General features: G+C 44.3%; 1 protein-coding gene across 26 annotated transcripts in view; it reads right to left on the bottom strand.

The window, feature by feature from the left end:
- The window catches only part of LOC140389677 (disks large homolog 1), a 486,438-nt gene that overhangs the window by 163,472 nt on the left and 299,307 nt on the right, over nucleotides 1-23,659 (bottom strand). The window lies entirely within an intron of this gene.

Below are 23,659 nucleotides of genomic sequence, written 5' to 3'. Positions count from 1 at the left end.
AGGCATTTAGAGAGTATTACCAGGAACTTTATGAGGCAGACCCAGGAGGAGAGGAGGGGGACATGGGGTGGTTTCTGGACGAACTGGAATTTCCCCAGCTGGAGGAAGCAAAGAGGCAGGCGTTGGAGGAGCCCCTGGAGCTGAGGGAGGTGCTGGATAGTATCAGGGGTATGAAGTCGGGGAAGGCATCTGGGCCGGATGGGTACCCGGCAGAATTTGATAAGGAATGTGGGGCGAACATGGCACCACATCTGTTGGGGGGGGTTTAATGAAGCACTGGAGAAGGGGGCGTTGCCGGTGATGATGAAGCAGGCAGTAATCACACTAATCCCCAAAAAAGGGAAGGATCCAGTGGAATAGACCCATATCACGATTGAACACAGATGTGAAAGTATTGGCTAAGTTGTTGGCGGGGAGGATGGAGGATTGTGTCCCGGGGGTGGTTGCAGAAGATCAATCAGGCTTCGTGAAGGGCAGACAGCTGGCGAGTAATATAACACGGTTGTTGAATGTGGTGATGAATCTGTGGAGAGCTCTGGTACCAGAGGTGGTGGTGTCCATGGACGCGGAGAAAGCATTTGATCGGGTGGAGTGCCGGTACTTGTTCGAAGTTTTGGGAAGGTTTGGGCCGAGATTTGTGGCATGGGTGCGGTTGCTGTATGCAGCGCCAAGCGTGAGGACAAGTTATATGAGCTCACAAAGCTTTGACTTTCACAGGGGTACGAGGCAGGGGTGCCCGCTGTCGCCGCTGCTGTTTGCGCTGGCCATAGAGCCATTGACGATGGCCCTCAGGGGGTCGGCAGAGTGGCAGGGGATAATGAGGGGACAGAGGGAGCATCAGGTGTCGCTCTATGCGGATGACCTCTTGCTGTATGTTTCGGACCCATTGGGAAAGTTTGGGAAGGATTATGGGCCTGTTGGGGAGGTTTGGAGGGTTCTCGGGATACAAGTTGAATGTAGGGAAAAGCGAGGTATTCCCGGTGAATGAGCTGGCACAGCGGGCTAATTTCGGGTGGGGGGGTGCCATTTACGGTAGCGAGGGATAGGTTTAGGTACTTGGGGATTCAAGTAGCGAGGGAATGGACACGGCTCCATAAGTGGAACTTAACGAAGCTGGTGGAGGAGGCCAGGGAGGATCTTAAGAGGTGGGATATACTGCACTTAATGCTGGTGGGGAGGGAACAAGTGGTGAAAATGAATATTCTGCTGAAGTTCATGTTTATCTTTCAGGCTCTCCGGATCTTTATACCAAAGAAAGTGGACACAATCATCTCTGACTTTGTATGGGCGGGGAAGGTGCCAAGGACCCTGCTACAGAGGCGGCAGGGGGGGGGGGGGGGGTTGGTGTTGCCCAACTTGCTTCATTATTATTGGGCGGCGAATGTGGACAAGGTGCGGCGGTGGTGGGAAAGAGAAGGGGTAGTGTGGGTTAGGATGGTGGAGGAATCTTGTAAGGTGTCTAGTTTGAGGGCTATGGTGACTGCAACATTGCCAATGGCTCCGAGTAGGTATTCAGGGAGCCCAGTGGTGTAGTCCACGGTGAAGATATGGAATCAGCTGAGGAGGCATTTTAGGGTGGAAGGGATGTCGGTGCTAACGCCGCTATGTGAGAATCATGGGTTTGAGCCGGGGGGGGGGGGGGGGGGGGTGGATAGTGTATACAGGAGGTGGAGGGAAGTAGGGCTGGTCAAGGTGAGGGATTTGTATTTGGAGGAAGGGTTCGCCAGTCTGGAGGAGCTAAGGGAGAGGGTAGAGCTGCCGAGTTCAGGTATCTACAGGCTAGGGACTTTGCACGAAAGGTCTGGAAGGGGTCCCCTAGATTGCCGGGATACACCCTGCTGGAGCGACTGCTGCTTCCGGATGTGGAAGGTGAGGGAAGAATTGGGGATATGTACAAGTGGCTGGGGGAGCAGGGAGGCGAGCGGGTGGTGAAGATCAAGGAGAAATGGGAAGCGGAGTTGGGAATGGAGATCAATTGGGGAGTATGGAGTGAGGCACTGCAAAGGGTAAACGGGACCTCCTCTTGTGCAAGGATAAGCCTGATCCAGTTTAAGGTGGTGCACGGGGTGCATATGACTCGGGCGAGAATGAGTGGGTTCTTTCAGGGCGTAGCAGATGAGTGTGAGAGGTGTGGGCGGGGGCAAGCGAATCATGCGCACATGTTTTGGGGTTGTGAAAAATTGGAAATATTCTGGGCGGGAGTGTTCGCGGTCTTAGCCAGGAGGGAGTGGACCTGGATCCTTTGGTGGCGATATTTGGGGTTTCAGAGAACCCGGAGCTCATGGAGAGGAAGGCGGCCGATGTCTTGGCCTTTGCCTCTCTGATTACATAGAACATAGAAAATACAGCACAGAACAGCCCTTCGGCCCACGTTGTTGTGCCAAACCTTTGTCCTAGATTAATCATAGATTATCATTGAATTTACAGTGCAGAAGGAGGCCATTCGGCCCTTTGAGTCTGCACCGGCTCTTGTAAAGAGCACCCTACCCAAACTCAACACCTCCACCCAACGCCAAGGGCAATTTTGGACACTAAGGGCAATTTATTATGGCCAATCCACCCAACCTGCACATCCCTGGACCGTGGGAGGAAACCGGAGCACCCGGATGAAACCCACGCAGACACGGGGAGGATGTGCAGACTCCGCACAGACAGTGACCCAAGCCGGAATCGAACCTGGGACCCTGGAGCTGTGAAGCATTTGTGCTATCCACAAAGCTACCGTGCTGCCCTTAAGAACAAATAAATCTACACTATATCATTTTACCGTAATCCATGTACCTATCCAATAGCTGCTTGAAGGTCCCTAATGTTTCCGACTCAACTACTTCCACAGGCAGTGCATTCCATGCCCCCACTGCTCTCTGGGTAAAGAACCTACCTCTGACATCCCTCCTATATCTTCCACCTTTCACCATAAATTTATGTCCCCTTGTAATGGTTTGTTCCACCTGGGGAAAAAGTCTCTGACTGTCTACTCTATCTATTCCCCTGATCATCTTATAAACCTCTATCAAGTCGCCCCGCATCCTTCTCCGTTCTAATGAGAAAAGGACTAGCACCCTCAACCTTTCCTCGTAAGACCTACTCTCCATTCCAGGCAACATCCTGGTAAATCTCCTTTGCACCTTTTCCAAAGCTTCCACATCCTTCCTAAAATGAGGCGACCAGAACTGTACACAGTACTCCAAATGTGGCCTTACCAAAGTTTTGTACAGCTGCATCATCACCTCACGGCTCTTAAATTCAATCCCTCTGTTAATGAACGCTAGCACACCATAGGCCTTCTTCACAGCTCTATCCACTTGAGTGGCAACTTTCAAAGATGTATGAACATAGACCCCAAGATCTCTCTGCTCCTCCACATTGCCAAGAACTCTACCGTTAACCCTGTATTCCACATTCATATTTGTCCTTCCAAAATGGACAACCTCACACTTTTCAGGGTTAAACTCCATCTGCCACTTCTCAGCCCAGCTCTGCATCCTATGTCTCTTTGCAGCCGACAACAGCCCTCCTTACTATCCACAACTCCACCAATCTTCGTATCGTCTGCAAATTTACTGACCTGCCCTTCAACTCCCTCATCCAAGTCATTAATGAAAATCACAAACAGCAGAGGACCCAGAACTGATCCCTGCGGTACGCCACTGGTAACTGGGATCCAGGCTGAATATTTGCCATCCACCACCACTCTCTGACTTGTATCGGTTAGCCAGTTCGTTATCCAACTGGCCAAATTTCCCACTATCCCATGCCTCCTTACTTTCTGCATAAGCCTACCATGGGGAACCTTATCAAATGCCTTACTAAAATCCATGTACACTACATCCACTGCTTTACCTTCATCCACATGCTTGGTCACCTCCTCAAAGAATTCAATAAGACTTGTAAGGCAAGACCTACCACTCACAAATCCGTGATGACTATCCCTAATCAAGCAGTGTCTTTCCAGATGCTCAGAAATCCTATCCTTCAGTACCCTTTCCATTACTTTGCCTACCACCGAAGTAAGACTAACTGGCCTGTAATTCCCAGGGTTATCCCGAGTCCCTTTTTTGAACAGGGGCACGACATTCACCACTCTCCAATCCCCTGGTACAGGGTGACGAATTTTGCTGGAGTGGCGGTCAGCATCGCCACCGGGGATCGCAGCATGGTTGGGTGACCTGTATGACTTCCTGCGCTTAGAGAAGATAAAGTATGAGTTAAGGGGCTCAGCAGGGGAGATGAAAAAAGGTTTGTGACTGTGCTTGAGGAGCTGTTTGTTGCGGGGGGGGGGGGGGGGGGGGGGGGGGGGGGGTGAAAAAGGAAAACAATCTGTACAAACTGTATAGTTGATTGTTGGGAAGAATGTTTCCTGGGGTGTTTATTTGCTGTAACCTACTTTGATACAAGTTTGACTGGGACTCCCTTAGTGCCAGAAGTTTGGATGCAGAGTAATTTTTTAGGTGTCCAAGAGAGTTTTTTGAACAATATGTTGATAGTCCAACCAGGAAGGGGGTCTTACTGGACCTCTTATTGGGGAATGAGCCCAGCCAGGTGACCAACATTTTAGCAGGGGAACATTTTGGGAATAGTGATCACAATTCCGTCAGTTTTCGAATACTCATGGATAAGGACAAGAGTGATCTTCGAGTGAGGGTGCTAAATTGGGGGAAAGCTGACTACAACAGAATTCAGCATGAGCTGGAGAATGTGGATTGGGAGTGGCTGTTTGAGTGTAAATTATGTGGGAGTCTTTTAAAGACCAATTGATTAGAGTGTAGGACAGGCATGTCACTATGAAAATGAAGGACAGAAATGGCAAATTAGGGAACCATCGATGACAGGGGAAATTGTGAGACAAGTCGAAAAGATAACATACGGTCGAGGCAACTAAAAACAGGCAAAGCTTTTGAAGAATATAGGGAAAGTAGGAACAAACTCAAACGGGGAATTAGGAGGGTTAAAAGAGGCCATGAAGTGTCATTGGCAAACAGGGTCAAGGAAAGTCCCAAGGCCTTTTGTACATATACAAGGAGCAAGAAGGTAGCTAGGGAAAGAGCAGGCCCACTCAAGGACAAAGGAGGGATGTTATGCATGGACTCAGAGGAAATGGGTGAGATCCTTAATGAGTACTTTGCATCGGTATTCAACAAGGAGAGGGACATGACTGTTATTGAGGTGAGGGATGGATGCGTGAATACTCTCGGACGTGCCAGCATAATGAAGGAGGAAGTTTTGGATATCTTAAAATGCATTAAGGTAGACAAGTCCCCTGGACCAGATGGGATATATCCCAGGTTGCTGTGGGAGGCAAGAGAGGAAATAGCTGGGACCTAAACAGATATCTTTGCACCATCTTTAACCACAGGTGTGGTTCCAGAGGACTGGAGAATAGCCAATATTGTTCCTTTCTTTAAAAAGGGAAGAAAGGATAATCCAGGTAATTATACGCCGGTGTTCCTGATGTCAGTGGTGGGGAAGCGGATGGAGAAGATACGCAGGGACAGGATTTATTCACATTTGGAAGCGAATGAACTGTAGTGATAGGCAACATGGTTTTGTGTGAGGAAGGTCATAGAATCATAGAATTTACAGTGCAGGAGGTCATTCAGCCCATCGAGTCTGCACTGGCTCTTGCAAAGAGCACCCGACTGAAGCCCACATATCTACCCCATCCCCGTAACCCAGTAATCCCCACTTAACATTTTGTGGACACTAAGGGCAATTTAGCATGGCCAATCCACCTAACCCGCACATCTTTGGACTGTGGGAGGAAACCGGAGCACCCGCGGAAACTCACTCAGACACGGGGAGAACTTGCAGACTCCGCACAGACAGTGACCCAGCCGGGAATCAAACCTGGGACCCTGAAGCTGTGAAGCAAATGTGCCAACCACTATGTTACCGTGCTGCCTTACGAACTTGATAAGAGTTTTTTTGAGGTGACAAAATTGATTGATAAGGGAAAGGCTGTGGATGTCGTCAAAATGGAAGTTAGTAAGGTGTTTGACAAGGTCCCTCATGGCAGACTGCTACAAAAGGTAAAGTTGCATGGGATTCTGGGTGTGCTAGCTAGATGGATAGATAAAGAATTGGCTTGGCAACAGGAGACGAGAGTAACAGTGGAAGGGAGTTTTTCAGAATGGAGATCTATAACTAGTGGTGTTCTATATATATAGATCTGGAGGAAAATGTAGATGATCTGATTAGCAAGTGTGTAGATGATACAAAGATAGGTGGAGTTGCAGATAGTGATGGGGACTCTCCAGAGAATATAGATTGGAGAGTTGGGCAGGGCAGCACAGTGTGCAGTGGTTAGCACTGTTGTCTCATGGCGCCGAGGTCCCAGGTCCTATCCCGGCTCTGGGTCACTGTCCATGTGGAGTTTGCACATTCTCCCGTGGGTTTGCGTGGGTTTCGCCCCCACAACCCAAAAATGTGCAGGGTAGGTGGATTGGCCATGCTAAATTGCCCCTTCATTGGCAAAAATGAATTGCATACTCTAATTTTATTTAAAAAAACATTGGAGATTTGGGCAGAGAAATGGCAGATGGAGTTCAATCGTGACAAATGTGAGGTGATGTATTTTGGAAGATCAAATTCAGGTGTGAATTATACAGTAAGTGGCAGAACCTTTAGGTGCATTGATACTCAGGTGCAGAGTTTCATGAAAGTGGCAATGTAGGTGGATAAGGTGGTCAAGAAGGCATACGGCGGACAAGAAGGCATACGGCATGCTTGCCTTCATTGGCCGGGGCATTGAGTACAAGAGCTGGCAGGTCTTGTTACAGTTGTATAAAACTTTGGTTAGGCCACATTTGGAATATTGCGTGCATTTTGATTGCTACACTACCAGAAGGATGTGAATGCTTTGGAGAGAGTACAAAGAACGTTTACCACAATTTTGCCTGGTCAAGACAGTGTTAGCTAGGAGAGGTTGAATAAACTTGCATTGTTTTCGTTGGAAAGACAGAGGCTGAGGGGAGACCTGATTGAGGTCTACCAAATTACGAGAAGTCTAGACAAGGTGAATAGTCAGAAGCTTTTTCCCAGGGTGGAAGATTCAATTAGAAGGGACAGAGGTTCAAAGTGAGAGGGGGAAAGTTTAGGGGAGATGCGCGGGGAAAATATTTCACGCAGAGGGTGGCGGGTGCCTGGAACGCGTTGCCAGTGGAGGTGGTGGAGGCAGGCACAGTAGCAACGTTTAAGATGTATCTTGATAGACAGAATGGACGGGGAATGGAGGCATACAGATCATTTGGGCAATTAGTCAGTCTAAATAAGGAATCTGGATCAGCACAGGCTTGGTGGGCCGAAAGGCCTGTTCCAGTGCTGTAATATTCTTTGTTCAGTGACCCTCACATCCCATAAATGAATTTTTAAAAAAAATCTATATTAAGGACTTGGATATATCACCTGCAGATTTGGCTACAATTTAAAGATGGAGGAGGAAAACAAGTTCTGAGGAGGATGCAACGAGTCCACAAAGGGATTATGGATAGGTTAAGTGAATGGGCAAAAATTTGGCGATTGAGCTGCAGGGAGTGTTATGGAGCGCAGGCAGGAAAGTTAGTTGAGGCCACAACTTACTCAATGACAGAATAAGTTTGATGGGTCGAACGGTCCACTCCTGTCCCTTTTTCTTATGACATTTATGTCCATCATTAAATTTTGGAGAAATTGCAACTTCCTTTGCTTAAACATCGGCAAAAGCAATGGCAAATACGGTCTCCCACCACGGATTGAATTACCGCTTCCTCAGCCAATGTGAGCTGAGCTTCTGAACCTCATGCCCACAATCACAAAGATTGCCCACTACCATTGCTGTGACATTGCCTCAGGCCATCTGCTACTAAAACTGTCACCCATGTCCATAGTCTCCAAACTCAACTATTTCAATGCTGTTTAGGCCAGATTTACATCCTGCACACTATAAACCTCAGCTCATCCAAAACATTGACGCCTGCACCAAATGTCACTCATCCCCTTTGTCATGTGAGAGTACCTTTAAGACATGGATGTTTAAGCAATGTACCTTTAAGAAAACAGTGATGTCAGAGAGTGGGTGGGGCTGAGCTCAGTTCAGCCATTTTGCAATTTGGTTTTGCAATTTGAAAAGTGCCTGGCTGGTTTTGCTGAGAGCAGTTTAAAAGTGCCTGGCTGTTTTGCTGTGAGCTGATTAAAAGGAGAAAGCAGTTTGAGACAGCAGCTTGAGAAGTTCTGGTTTGCTGTGAGTTGCTTGAAGGGAGAAAGCCAGTTGGAAAAAGCAGTTTGTGTTTGTCTGTGTGTGTCCAGAGAGCTGCAGGAAGAAAGCAAGGTGCTGGAGCTGAAGTCAACCAAGCTAATATATCTCTGCCATTCTACAGAAAATATATATATCCTTTAACCTGATGTGATACTGTTTAAAGGTGTGAAGTCTCTTGGAAGTTTGAAGGAACATTTTAAGGAGTTATTTACTGTTGCAATATTCTCTGAGTTATCTTTGAAGTAAGGGGTGTTAAGAGATCCAATGTTTATTTAAGATGTTGAGTTCATGGAATAAACAGTGTTTTGTGTTTAAAAATCCACGTGTCCATAATTGTAATCCCACACCAAGGGAAAAAGCCGTGTGCTAGGAAAAGAAACAAATCCATTAAAGGGAGAGGTTGGTTGAACTCCATGATACATTTTGGGGTTCTGAAAACGCCTCGCCCATAACACCTTGTTGATCTATGGTGGCTTACAATGGCACCAACATCTGATGTGAAATTATCATCCTCTTGCTGGAATTCCTTTACTTTCTTGTTCATTTTTAACCTACTCCAGGCCTGCCTCCTCCCCAACTTCTCATGCATGCTCTCATCCCATTGCCCACCACGGGCAGCTGTGCATTCAGTTATCTAGGCCACATACACTGGAAGTCTGACCCTAAACACTTCGGTCTCTTCCAGCTCCCTCACAACTGATTTCTCTCACCGTTTTTGGTCACCCCGTCTCATATTTGGCTTGCTATGTATTAAAGCCTGATTATGTCTCTGTGAATTTTCTGTCATTAAAGGTATTATAATTCAGGAATATTTAACCTGGCACCTGCTATCTATTCAATTCTAAAGTTTGACGTTTTTGAATCACCTAAAGGAGTAGATTTAGCTCTTTATGGCAACTGATTCAGAGTTTTCCAAATATAAGCAGTAAATCAAAGAATTCTTCTACTCTAAAAGTACTTAAGTCATAGAGTCATACTACAAAAGAGGCCTTTTGGCCCATTGAGCCTGTACCAACAAAAACTACACCAAATCGACACTAATCCCACTTTCCAGCACTTGGCCCATAGCCTTGAATGTTATGACATTAAGTGCTCATCTACGTACTTTATAAAGGTTGTGAGGTTTCCCACCTTGACTATCCTCCTAGTCAGTGTGTATTCCAGATTTCCACAACCCTCTGGGTGAAAACAGTTTTCCTCAAATTCCCTCTAAACTTCCTGCCCCTCACCTTAAAATTATGTCCCCTTGTTACTGACCCTTCAACTAAGAGGAGCAGCTTCTTTCTCTCCTTCCTGCCCATACCCCTCACAATCTTATACACCTCAATCAGGTACTCCCTCAGCCTTCTCTACAAGAAAAACTATCCAAGGCTATCAAGTGTTGATTGTGAAATGAAAGCCGCCATAATCCCAGAGGAACATCGGCTGCTCTGCTTTTTGAGCGAGAACTGACTGGTGGTGATTTAACCTGAGGGTCACCACACCTCAGGCAAGGGGCAAGGTTGAGAAGGCTAGATAAGGCATGGATATCCTCAGTTGGTAAGGGAAGTGAATAGGCATTGTAGGCGTCTCTCTGCATCATGACCTGGCCGTCCAGCCAATAACTGACCAACCAGTGTTGGTTGTAGGGGGCAAAGAAAAGGTTTAACATATAATTACAATGGCAAATTGTACTTGGAGATGATTGCAAGATTAATGTATTACTAAGAGGCTTAGAAAATTCTTATTTTACAACAGATGAAATTTAAAAAATGAAATTAAAATCACTTATTGTCACGAGTAGGCTTCAATGAAGTTACTGTGAAAAGCCCCTAGTCGCCACATTCCGGCACCTGTTCGGGGAGGCTGGCACTGGAATCTGGTTAAAATACTGACATAGGACCAAGTGTACAAATAAGCATTGCAATATTCACCATGATTTATGACAGCTTCAGCATTAGACCTAATTATCACGTCAGCTCATGTATTATTTAAATGATTATAAAACGACACTGGACAGAGGCAGCCCAACAAACACAGATGATGTGCTCATGCCATTAAGAATCTAAATGTTACACACCAAATTATTGAAGACAGAATGCCTCCTTTAGTCCTAGTGCTAAAGTAAATGAACTAGGAATTGTGAAGCGGTCTGTCTATATATAAAAGATCACCTGAGGTTTGTCACAACAGCTGTTAAGTCTCGCTAGGTTACCAAGAAGGTCTCTGATTAAGAACATGAATTTTTATGGAATTCTATGTTTTGTTGTGTGCATATATTTAAATACATTTAAAATAAAACCTGCACAAAAGAAAATTGAAGGGTTTGTTTTCTTTGATTTGTAATTATTTGCAGAAATAGTAATTGTGGATTTCACTACCAATAGTCTGCTGACAGTTTTTATGAAGGCAAAATATGGTGTTGCCATTTAGTAGCATGAAACAATTTCCAAAATCAGGAACTATACTGGTAGCTGTCAGCTTGGCTGTTCTTAAAGGCCCTGTTCAATATTTAGATGCCAACTGAACCTGCATGTTAACCTCAAGAGAATCCTGATCTAGGACTCCCAAGTCCCTTTTGTGCTTCTGATTTATAATAATAATAATCTTTATTGTCACAAGTAGGCTTACATTAACACTGCAATGAAGTTACTGTAAAAATCCACTAGTCGCCACATTCCAGCGCCTGTTCGAGTATATAGAGGGAGAATACAGAAGATCCAAATTACCTAACAGCATGTCATTCGGGACTTGTGGGAGGAAACCGGAACACCCGGAGGAAACCCACGCAGACACAGGGAGAATGTGCAGTCTCCGCACAGACAGTGACCCAAGCAGGGAATCAAACCTGTGAAGCAACAGTGCTAGCCGCTGTGCTACTGTGCTGCCCTCACTTACATTTAGAAAATAGTCTATGCCTCTATTCTTCCTACCAAAGTGTATAACCTCACACTTTTCCATACTGTATTCCATCTGCCACTTATTTGCCCACTCTCCTAGCCTGGCCAAGTGCTTCTGCAGCCTCCCTGCTTCCTCAACACTACCTGTCCCTCTACATATCTTTCTTTTATTAGATAAAAATCCAATTAAGGGGCAATATAGCATGGCCAATCCACCTAACCTGCACATCTTTGGGTTGTGGGGGCGAAATCCACGCAAAAATGGGGAGGATGTGCAAACTCCATACAGAGTGGCCCAGAGCCAGATCGAACCTGCGACCTCGGCACTGTGAGGCAGCAGTGTTAACCACTGCGTCACCATGCTGCACTTAAGAATATAATAATAATCTTTATTGTCACAGGTAGGCTTCCAGATCATTAATGTATATCGTGAATAGCTGTCGTTCGAACACTGACCCCTGCGGATCACCACTTATCACCGGCTGCCATCCTGAAAAGGACCACTGTATCCTCATTCTCTGCCGTTTGCCAAACCTCTATCTATGCCAGTACCTTGCCCCTAACACCATGGGCTCTGATCTGAATTATCCGCCTCCTATGCAGCACCTGGTCAAAGGCCTTCTGGAAATTCAAATAGATCATGCCCACTGGTTCTCCTTTATCTAACTTCCTCATTACCTGCTCAAATAAGTCACAAGGAACACACAAATAAATCAAAATAGTTGAAATTGTTTTGAGAAATACGTATAATAATAATCTCTTTTGTCACAAGTAGGCTTATATTAGCACTGCAATTAAGTTACTGTGAAAAGCCCCCAGTCGCCACATTCCGGGACCTGTTTAGGTACACAGAGGTAGAATTCAGAATGTCCAATTCACCGAACAGCACGCTTTTCGGGACTTGTGGGAGGAAACCGGAGCAACTGGAGGAAACCCACACCGAAACGGGGTGAATGTGCAAACTCCGCACAGACAGTGATCAAAGCCAGGAATCGAACCTGCCGTCCTGGTGCTGTGAAGCAATAGTGCTAACGACTGTGCTACCGTGCTGCCCATATTTTAGCAAGCCTCGAAAAATTCAGCCATTTGTTTCACCAACAAGAAATGCTTTGCCTGATTGAAGCAAGCACATTTCTGAAACTGGTCTGGTGACCTAGGTTAACGAATTGATTCGCAATATACTGAATCTTCATTAGGCTGGGCTTCATTTTATTTATTTTTAAATCCAGAAGCGCATCTCTCTCTGCTTGTTCGAATTAATTCAAAAGCTTTTGTGGCAACAATCATACATCTGCAAAGTTGTTTCTGAACATTGCTTATATTATTGAGAATGAATTTAAAATTTATTAACCCTTGTTGAACACAACACATGCAGTTTAAATATTAAATGTGTCTCTAACTAGTTAATTGAAGGTAATCTGTACAAACCTCGAGTTATATTTTTGAAAGGCTTCATTATGTCTGTTTTGAGAAGGTACTAAGTAACGTAATATCATTCGAGTGTAAATCCTCTTATGACAAGCCTACCTATTTGTTTCACTTATTCATTAATGGAAACATTTGGCACTATTGAATTTCTCGCCATTTCCTGACTGCATCCTCAAATTAATGCTGTCTAGGGGTAAGGAAGTGGAAAAAAGAAATATTTTCCACTTAGAGAAATGAATGTGTGAAATTACATTTTAAATATTAATATGATTAAAATAAAAACAAATGGGCTTGCTTTTGGGACCAGGAACCTAATTGTTTTTGTTGGTAAAGGTTACCTATTCCAGCAGAACACACTCAATTATTTATTATAACCATCAGCAGACTGAAAGGTTCTCCGCTGTGTAGGTGCTCTTGATATTAAAAACAATATTACACTTTCACCATGTGTGTAAAGGCCTATTCACAAAAAAAAACTATTCAGTAATTGCTATCCATTGAATTGGTTGCTAGCTAACAATGACAACTACCTTCAAGGTCGTCAATCACAGATATAGCATCAATGGTATTATGAATATTGATTTTATATTCTTTAAAAGGCTGTGGATGTCGCTGGGGACAACATTTATTAACTATCCCCAATTGCCTTTGAGAAGGTGGTGTGCTGCCTTGAACTGCTGTAGTTCATGTGCCGTTGGTACAGCCATAGTGCTATTCGGGAGCTTCAAGATTTTGACCTAGCCAGCGACAGTGACGGAACAACGATATAGTTCCAAGTAGAATGCTGTGTGGCTTGGAGGGGAACTTGCAGGTGGTGGTGTTTCCCATGCATCTGCTGACTCTATCCTTCTAGATGATAGAAGGTCATTGATGAAACAGCGGAAGATGGTGGGGCCTTGGACATTACGGAGGACCTTCTGTAGCTATGTCCCAGGACTGAGATGATTGACCCCAACAACCACAACCGTTTTCCTTTGTGCAGGTACGACTCCAACCAGTGGAGATTTCTCCCAAATTTCCATCAACTCTGAAGCTAGGGCTCCATGATGCTACATTCAGTCAAGTGCTGCCTTGATGTCAAGGGCAGTCACTTACATCTCATTTGAGTTCAGGTTTTTTGACCATGTGTGTCTGGATCAAGGCGGTAATGAGGTCAGGAGCTGAGTGGCCCTGTTCATCAGTCAAAAGGTTATTACTGAGTAATTGCAGCTCAATAGAACTGCTGGCGACCCTTCCATCACTTTACTGATAATTGCAGGTAGACTAATGGGGCGGTAATCGGCCAGGTCGGACTTCTCCTGCTTTTTGCGTAGAGAACATACCTTTTCCACATTGCCGGGAATATGCCAATGATGGAGCTGCACTGGAACAGCTTGGCTGGGGGTCAGGCTACTTCTGGACACATGTCTTCAGTACTATTGCCATAATGTTGTCAGGGGCCATAGCCGTGGCAGTATCCTGTACCTTCACTGTCGTTTAATATCATGTGGAGTGAAGACTGGCTGAAGACTAGCATCTGTGATGTTGGGGAGCTCAGGAAGAAGCAGAGATGGATTATCCACTCGGCATTTCAGGCCGAAGATGGTTGCTAATGTGTCTTTTGAATGATGTGTGGGACACCCCCATCATTAAGGATATATATGGAGTCTCCTCGTCCAGTTAGTTGTTTAATTGTCCATTATCATTCCCAATTGGATGTGGCAGGACTGTAGAGCTTGGTTATAGGATTGCTTAGCTCTGTCATTGCATGATGCTTCTGCTGCTTGGCATGCAATTAGTCATGTGCTGTAGCTTAACCAGGTTGACACCCTATTTTAGGTATGCCTGGTGCTGCGCCTGGCATGCCATCTTGTGCTCTTCACTGAAGCAGGGTTGACCCCTAGGCTTGGTGGTAATGGTAGTGGGGAATACACTGGGCCTTGAGGTTACAGATTGTGGTTGAATACAATTCTACTGGTGGCTCACAGTGCCTCATGGATACCCATGAGTTGCTAGATTTGTTCCAGGTCTATCCCATTTAGAATGTTGGTTATGCCACACAACATAATGGAGGGTATCTTCAATGTTTTTTTTAAAAAATCATTCAATGTGGGCTTCATTGGCATTTATTGCCAATCCCCAATTGCCCTTGAGGAGGTGGTGATGAGCTCCTTCTTGAATGCTGCAGTCCATGTGGTGTAAGTACACCCACTGTGCCATTAGGGAGAGCATTTCAGTGACAATGAAGGAACGGCTTTATATCTCCCATGTCAGCATGACGTGTGGCTTGGAGGGGAACTTCCAGGTGGTGTGCCATTTTTCCGCTGCTCTTGGCTTTTAGATGTCATGGGTTTGGAAGGTACGAAGCAACCTTGCTGAGTTCCTGCAGTGTATGGTGTAGATGGTATATTATGCTGCTACTGTGCATTGGTGGAGGAGGGATTGAATGTTTGCGGATGGGCTGCCAATCAAGCAGGCTGCTTTGTCCTGGGTGGTGCCAAGCCTAGAGTGTTTTTGTAGTTGCAAGTGGAGAGTATTCCAATCAGACTTCTGACTTGTGCCTTGTAGATAGTGGACAGACCTTGGGGAGTAAGTAGATGAATGACTCGCCATTCAGTGCTACCAAGTGGCATTCAACATGGAGGTAGATGGTAATCAGGAGGTTTCCTTGCCCATGTCTGACCGGATGCCACAGATTGCGTAGGATTTGGAGTCAATGCTGAGGACTCACAGGGCAACTCCATCCAGAGTGGAGATGGTGGGGTCTGAAACATTGTGTACACGGCATCATTCCCTGTCAGACTAGTCTGTGCAATAATTCTTCCAATTTTGGTACAAGCCCCCAGTTGTTAGCAAGGACAATTTCCGACAGGACTGGATGCACTGCTGTCAATTAAGGAGTTCGATTTGATACAATGAGTGGCTTGCTGGGCCATTTCAGAGGGCAGTTAAGAGTCAGTCACATTGTGGTGGGTCTGCAGTCACATGTAGGCCAGGCAAGGATGGCAGGTCTCGTAGACATTGGTTTCATGGTCACCATTAAGGAAACTAGCTTCAGATTTCAAATTCCAGATTTATTATTTGAATTTTTTATCCAATTCTTTTTTCCCAATTAAGGGGCAATTTAGCGTGGCCAATCCACATACCCTACACATCTTTGGCGTGTGGGGGTGAGACTCACGCAGACACGGGGAGAATATGCAAACTCTAAACGGGCAGTGACCCGGGGCCGGGTTCAAACCAGGGTCCTCGAAGCTTTAAGGCAGCAGTGCTAACCACTGCACCACTGTGCCATCCCCTATTATTTGAATTTAAATTCCACCAGCTTCCATGGTGGGATTTGAACCCATGTTCCCAGAGCATTTGCCTGGGTCCAGTGACTAGTCACTGCCTCCCCCTAGAAATAAATATAATCAGTGCTGGCATGCAGCATTCCACATAATTACTGGTAACAGGACACCCTTCACGCATCAATATCTTACTGAATTGTCACTGCTAAAATGCATTATTAGTTAAGTCAAGGAGATACGTTTGTTGAGACAGTCACAACACATAGCTGAAATGCTTTTTTTTTGTGAATTCACCAAGGTTGTTAATATCGTAATAGCTGCACAATGGATCAAATTATTTTATTTCAAAATGCATCTGTCATCGTTCTTCACAATACAAGAACTTGCAAAATCATTCTTTGGGCTGCACATTGTTCCATATGCATGACATGCTTGGAACTACCTACTTTCAACAAAGTCAGAAGCACCTTAAATTATTACACGTTGCAAAAATCAATGTAATATATATATATTAGATATAAAATAGAATATAAATATATATATTTGAATCCAAATTTTCCCTCAGAATGCCTAATACAGTAACAGAGCTGTGGCCATCAGTACCTCAGCAACCAGCTCAAATGCTCAGTCATGGGAGATCCTGAACAGTGTGTGCAATCAGGCCCTTCAATGTAGGTGAAAAGGAATGCTGCAATTTCCCCTCGCAACACAACCACACATTTGGTTGGGAACAGGGGGTAACTGGATCACACTCTGGGATGGAACCCTCGTCAGTCCTTCCCTTCTCATACCCCGGGATGTATATGCCAATTGATATGCAACAGTGGCCTGGTTAACTCAGTACCGACAGGGATCAAAGGAGTGAGTTCTCCAGTGCATCATGTCTTCTCTTGTGCCTGTAGGCCAGAAGGACATAGTCTTTTTATTTGGGGATGGGGGGGATGAGGGAAAAGAGGGGTGGAAAATCAGCCACTGAAATTCTCTTTCTTTAAAAAAAGCATCTTACTTGATCTCAGGACCTATTGAGTTAAGTCTCAATGTTGAATCATAGCAAATGACTCACTGTTTGCCTGACAGTCGGGAAAACTAATCAATGCTTTGTTCATTAAATTGATCCCTGGCTCAGCACTTTACCACTGCTAATGGCTTTGGTGCTTACTGCCCACAGTCATCGCTAGACTGGTGATGAATGCTCGCAACGAGGAGATACATGTGACATTCATCACTATTCACATCACACAAACCAAACAACCATCCTAGCTTCGCAGTTAAACAGTTTCTGTCCATTAGTTCGCCCTCTTGAGCGGTTAAAAAATGGGTCTGGATACAATACAGATCGAAATATGTTGAAAAAGTCTTTCAACAGAACAATTAATGCCATGAGGAATTGGAATACAAGGCGATGAGGAGCAGGAATATCAGTTTACCAAGCTAAGCCCCTTATTTAATGCATGCAAAACAAAATGATTCCTCCCTCTTCTATTCTGGAACCTTTATACCCCTATTGAATCAGATGTTAATTGAGGCAGAATTCACTGGAGAATAGAATGTTGGTGCAGGGAGGAATGTATTCTTTTTTGGGACTATACATACTGCATTGCAGTCAGATACCATAGACTGTTTTACAGATTAGTCACAGATCTTCTGTGCAGCCTAGTAACATGGGCTGCAAGAAGAGGAAAAGGGGTCAGCCTGCCTGCTGTCAATTAGCATGAAAACTAGCAGCAATTTTCAGCCCCCAAAAGCAGGAAGAAACAGCTTTGGAAGGTGATGCAAACTGCCTCACTATTATCATACCCCTTATTTAAATGGTAGTGAGGTACAGCTGCTTGATTGAAATATTCTCAATCTTTCTCTTGGTTTTAATTATATTGCTATAGTTATGGAGCTATTGCACGTTATCTTTTCATGAGTATTATCTGTGCCATGGCGTATGAATTTTGCATAAACAATCCTGATATCACATTGCACACATGCCAAACGAATATGGGAATTTTACAGCAGAGAAGGCTAATCGCCTCATTGTGCCTGCATTGGCTTACTGAAAGAGCTGTTCATGTACCGTTCCCCAACCTTAACACTTTTTGCCCTGATTTATCCACTCCCTTTTTAAAGACTTCATAGAATTTACAGTGCAGAAGGAGGCCATTGGGCCCATCGAGTCTGCACCTGCTCTTGGAAAGAGCACCCTACCTAAGCCCACACCTCCACCCCATCCCCATAACCCAGTAATCCCACCTAACACTAAAGGAAATTTGGACACGAAGGGCAATTTAGCATGGCCAATCCACCTAACCTGCACATCTTTGGACTGTGGGAGGAAACCGGAGCACCCGGAGGAAACCCACGCACACACGGGGAGAACGTGCAGACTCCACACGACAGTGACCCAAGCCAGGAATTGAACCTGGGACCCTGGAGCTGTGAAGCATTTGTGCTATCCACTATGCTACCGTGCTGCCCCCATATGGATTCTGTTTTCACAGCTATTTTTCAAATGCTGCTTAAAAACAGCCCTCTCATCTCTTTCACCGTTCCTTTCGCTGAGTACACGTAGCACTATCTCAATACTACTGCTGTGGACGCTTCCATCATGGTCAGACTGCTTACCCAACATCCAGTACAAGATGAGCAGAAATTTCCTGCAATTATATATGAAGACACCGATTCCTTCCCTCACTCTGGAGGCTGAACCAGAGTTCACAACTTCAATGCCATGTCTGACCTCAAGATGAGTTTGAAACTGGGGCGGCATGTGGCACAGTGGTTTGTACTGGGACTACGGCGCTGAGGACCCGGGTTTGAATCTTGGCCCTGGGTCACTGCCCGTGTGGAGTTTGAACATTCTCCCAGTGTCTGCATGGGTTTCACCCCCACAACCCAAAGATGTGCAGGTTAGATGGATTGGCCATGCTAAATTGTCCCTTAATTGGAAAAAAAACTAATTGGGTACTCTAAATTTATTTTAAAAAAGATGAGTTTGCAACCACATATCCACATCGACACTGAGGCCGACTATTTACATCTCTGTAATATCGCATATCTGAGTCCCTGTCCGCTGCTAAAATCCTCTTCCATGCCTGCCGTGCCTTACTATTCCAGCACATTCTACTTTAAGCTATCCAAACCTTTCCCACCAACGTTCTTACTCGCACCAAATACCATTCGTCCACCATCCCTGTACTTGCTAACCTACACCAGCTCCTGGCTTTAAAGCACCTCAATTTTTAAATTCTCATCCATATTTTCCAAATCGTTCCATGCCTTGGCCCCTTACTATCTCTTTAATCTGCTCCACCTCTTACAATCCTGAGATGGCTGCACTTCTCTAATTCTGGTCGCTTGAGCATCCTGGATTTCACTCCCCCCACCATGGCTTCAAATGCCTAGGCCCTAAATTCTGGAATTTCCTGCCTGAACACCTCTATCTCTGTTCCTCACATTTTTCCCTCAAGACATGCAGTTAGCTTTGTTCATCTGGCCAAGTGTATCTCCTTATGTGAGGGTCGTCATTTTTGCAAATGCCTTTGTGAAGCGCCTTTCATTATATTTAAGGCACTCATATAAATTTAGGTTAACAATGACCAGCTCTCTGACCAATAGAAATGATATTTCCCATGGATTTGATGCTTTAAATGACTATTAGGAAGTTTTTCCAGTCTCTACTTATAACAAAACTCTCTCATTCTTATCATCAACGTAGCCAATTTCTTCTGTACCCCCATTACTTCAATATTCTTTATGATCTCCAAAAACGGTAATCATATTCCACCTGTGTCCTAACCAATGACATGTTCAGGACCAGCATTGCCACCTTGCTTTCCTACCCAATGCCCCCATTTACAAAACCTAATGACCCGCATCCTTTTGAAGTTTTACCATTTGTCTCTACATTTTCGCTTTTTCTTCCAAAAACATCAGCTCACATTTCTGTTAAATTTCATCTTCCATGTATCTGCTTAAACCACAAACCACCACAAGCCCACCCGATATCCTTATTGTCCTCTTCAAAACAAATTACTTATTTTATTTGTTTGTAAACTTTGATTGTGATATTTTGATCTCACACCCAAGTCCACATCAATATTTTATACATATATTTGAGAACAGCAACATTGGTGAGGAACATTGGCTGCATCACAGCCTCGTATGGCAACTGCTTGGTCCAAGGTCGCAAGAAGCTGCAGTGTGGTGAACTCAGCCCAACGCATCACGCAAGCTTGCCACCCACACATTGATTGTCTACACCTCCCGCTGCCTCACGAAGGCAGACAGCATTATCCGAGACCCCTCCCACACAGACATTGCCTTCTTCCAGACCCTTCCATCAGGCAGAAGGTACAGAAGTCTGAAGATTCGCACATCCAGGCATAGGAACAGCTTCTTCCCCACAGTTATGACTCCCCCGCGGGCTGATCTGTTCCCTGTAAGAATACTATTCACGATGCCCTATGCTGCTCTTGCTCATGTATTTGCTTTGTTTGGTCCCTTGTTCCTCACTGTAACCAATCACTGTTTGTCGATGTGCCATTTGTCAATGTACTCTGTTGATTATTCTTTTTTAAAATCTATGTACGCACTGTGTATGTTCCCTTGGCCGCAGAAAAATACTTTCAACTGTACTTCGATACATGTGACAATAAAATCAAATCAAACACTATCATAGAATCTGACACGAGAGATTGTACATGCAAGTATCATGGTTCAGTTTAATTACATTGATTTCATAATTTGTGTAAACAGCCAGCAATCACAATGCAATGTTCATAATAGATGAGCGAAGTGAAATGTGCTCTTTGAAAATTGCCATGACCAGCCAGCACTCAAAGCGTTAAGGTAATATTAATTCCAGTCCTCTTTAAATTTTAATTAAAATCCGTGAACTAAACTGAACAAAGAAGCATAATCTAAGCATGTCTATTGTTCCTTGGTTTGAAGGTTTAACACCTTCCATCTCTAAATGGTACAGCATTGCAGTTTTAACTCTGTTCGAATATTGTGTCAAAAAATACTGTAAATCAGAAATTGAAATTTCCCTGGTCTCTTATCAAGCCTTTGTAACCATTTCATTACATGGTGGCTGGGAGAAAATGCCACACAAACACAATCAATAGGGCTTGAAATTCACTGTTATTCCCTTTCAATCGCCCTCCCTGTCTGGCAAAGAGCAGCAACAGATCAATAAAATCCATCTGCGGTTAAAGAAGATATTTTAAAGCTTGCCACAGCTATGAATTGGGATTACAGAAATAGTTGCCTTGTATTTCCAAACACTGCCAGCCTGCTTTCATGTTTTAGTTGAACTATAGTTTCATGCTTTAAGTGTACTTTGACATTGGACCTCACACACACATATTATGTATATAAGCAGCTAGCCCTCTGATTTTCCCCATCTCAAGTTTGTTGGGTGGTTATCAATAGAAATTGGATCAAACCAAAACTGAGGGGTTGGGAAATAGGCCACTGCTTACAAGGAGAAAATCAAAATATCTTTGTTTATGGAAGGGTGAGGGGAGAATCAGGGATATTTAAATTAAATCCCCCTTACTGTCTGTAACAATATAGTCACATATCATAGAATTCCTACAGTACAGGAGGCGGCCATTTGGCCCATTGGGTCTTCACCAACCCTCAGAAAGAGCACCCTATGTAGGCCCTATCCTCATAACCCCACCGAAACGTTGGACTCCAGGGGTCAATTTAGCACGGCCAATCGACCTAACCTGCATATCTTTAACTGTGGAAGGAAGCCGGAGCACCCGGAGGAAACCGACGCAGACCCAGGTAGAACTTGCAAACTCCGCAAAGTCACCCAAGCCCGGTATCAAACTAGGGTCCCTGGCGCTGTGAGGCAGCAGTACTAATCACTGTGCCACCCTTCTCTTATTTTAAATTTAAAGTGCCTAATTCTTTTTTTTCCTCCAATTATGGGGCAATTTGGCGTGGCCAATCCACCTACCCTGCACGTCTTTAGGCTGTTGGGGAGAGACCCACGCAGGCATGGGGAGAACGTGCAAACAGTGACCCAGGGCCGTGATTGAACCCGGTTCCTGAAGTGTCGTGAGGCAGCAGTGCTAACCACTGCACCACCGTGCCGTCCCTTACCTTCAACATCAACATTTTCATCCATAATTTTCTTTAAAGTGGATCAAAATCGGAGATATTTTAAATTACTTTCCTTGATTTAAATGAATGTCTAGATTACTCCTATAGCATTATAATAGCAATCTGTATAATTCCCCACATTGGTCACTCTTGTTCCTGACCTGGCATTGGCAGGTATTCTGTTCACTTCCTTCTGGGGAACAGTGGGGGCAGTAAAGAGGGGAGGAAACAAAAGGAAACTGAGCACAGTCTTGTGTATAGATAGAAAATGGTATTTGGGAAAAATCAGGAAATGTAATTTGACCTGGCCTTCAGACTGGGAATAAGACTACATAAGAACAATGCAAAATGGACAAATAATAGATTGATTTCAAAACTGGCGATTTTAATCAGTATTCAACATAGTTAGATCAATGCACATGACACCTCCTCAGCACCACCCCGGAAACAAAATTCACGCTTTCAAAGCTGACCATCACTTTCAAAATTGATAAATCTGCCATGGAAATAGTGCAACGCTACCAAAAGTCAACATCAGTGGGGTGTCATTGACCTCAGGGTTGCAGCTGATTTTATGTTTAGGATTATCCGAGTTGTCAGCTCTGAAATTGAGCAGGATTTGCTAATTGTTTCTTAAATAAACACTGGCATGTTCGATTCTCATCTGGCTAAAGATGCCTTGCTGATCTAATTAAGCAAGCATCTAGTTCTTTGACCAAAATAAGAAACAGCCTAAACATTCGAAGCAATTATGCTGGCATGATTAATGCAGCAAAAGAAGCAGTTTCGTAATTAAAACTTAATTCCATTTAAATAAACACTGTCCTTTAATGACAATGCATAATTATAACACATTTAACTTGACAAAAGAACTATAGCTCAGCCTAGGGGGCCAGAAAGCATTCTTCTGTTTAACGGATGGACAGATGTTAAAAAACTGTAGCTAGTTTCCTGGGCCTCATTTCTCCTTCAAGTGTCATAGTTAAACCCAAGACTATCAGCCAACTGCCTGTGAAAAATCAGTCCAACAGATTGTATCATCTTTCTGGAAGTATTGTTCTGTGTAGTGTAGAGTTAATACGTTTGAATTCTGCTCAGAAAACATGTATATTTTTTTCTTCATATACTATTACCAAGGTATTAGTCCTTGCAATGCTTTTCTAGTGGGAGGTAGGCAAAATTTCATGCTTTGAAGATCTGCTTCAATGAAGGATTCTTTGGATAATTCTTGCTTCTTTTTAGGGGATAATAGTTGGGCAGAACAGAACATAAAATCTAGAACCTTGACTTTGAACCAATAAATGCCCCAGCGGTGAACATCAATCCTGTAATTTCAGCCAAACCTCAAAATCTGATTTTCTTTCTTACTGCTGGGAGAGCAGGGGTGCACAGTGTCCAATTGGGCAAATACTGAGTATTAGCCTGGAGCCACAGATTCAGTGCAGCATGGGACTAGGCAAGATTATATAGAACTCGCAATTGCAAGTGAGTAAAGATATAAGGTGGGGGATCTCGGATTTTCTCTGTTAATCAGTGACATTTTCTACTTCACAAGGAAGGGAACCACTGATGAAAAGTGTAAAACTTCATAAAATAACATTAACCAGTGCACGACCGTAGTGTTGGACATTCTATTTTATAATAAATATTTGTGATGGATACAGACTTACTGGTGCCTGGTATGTGTTCTAAAACACACAATTTAAAGACAATAACACGTCCTTCAAAGGTTAACTTCCATGTTC

The sequence above is a fragment of the Scyliorhinus torazame genome, chromosome 14 (genome assembly GCF_047496885.1).
Source record: "Scyliorhinus torazame isolate Kashiwa2021f chromosome 14, sScyTor2.1, whole genome shotgun sequence".
Classification (NCBI taxonomy): Eukaryota; Metazoa; Chordata; class Chondrichthyes; order Carcharhiniformes; family Scyliorhinidae; genus Scyliorhinus; species Scyliorhinus torazame.
The sequence above is the reverse complement of the archived record's forward strand: the minus strand, read 5'-3'. Positions and strand labels throughout refer to the sequence as shown.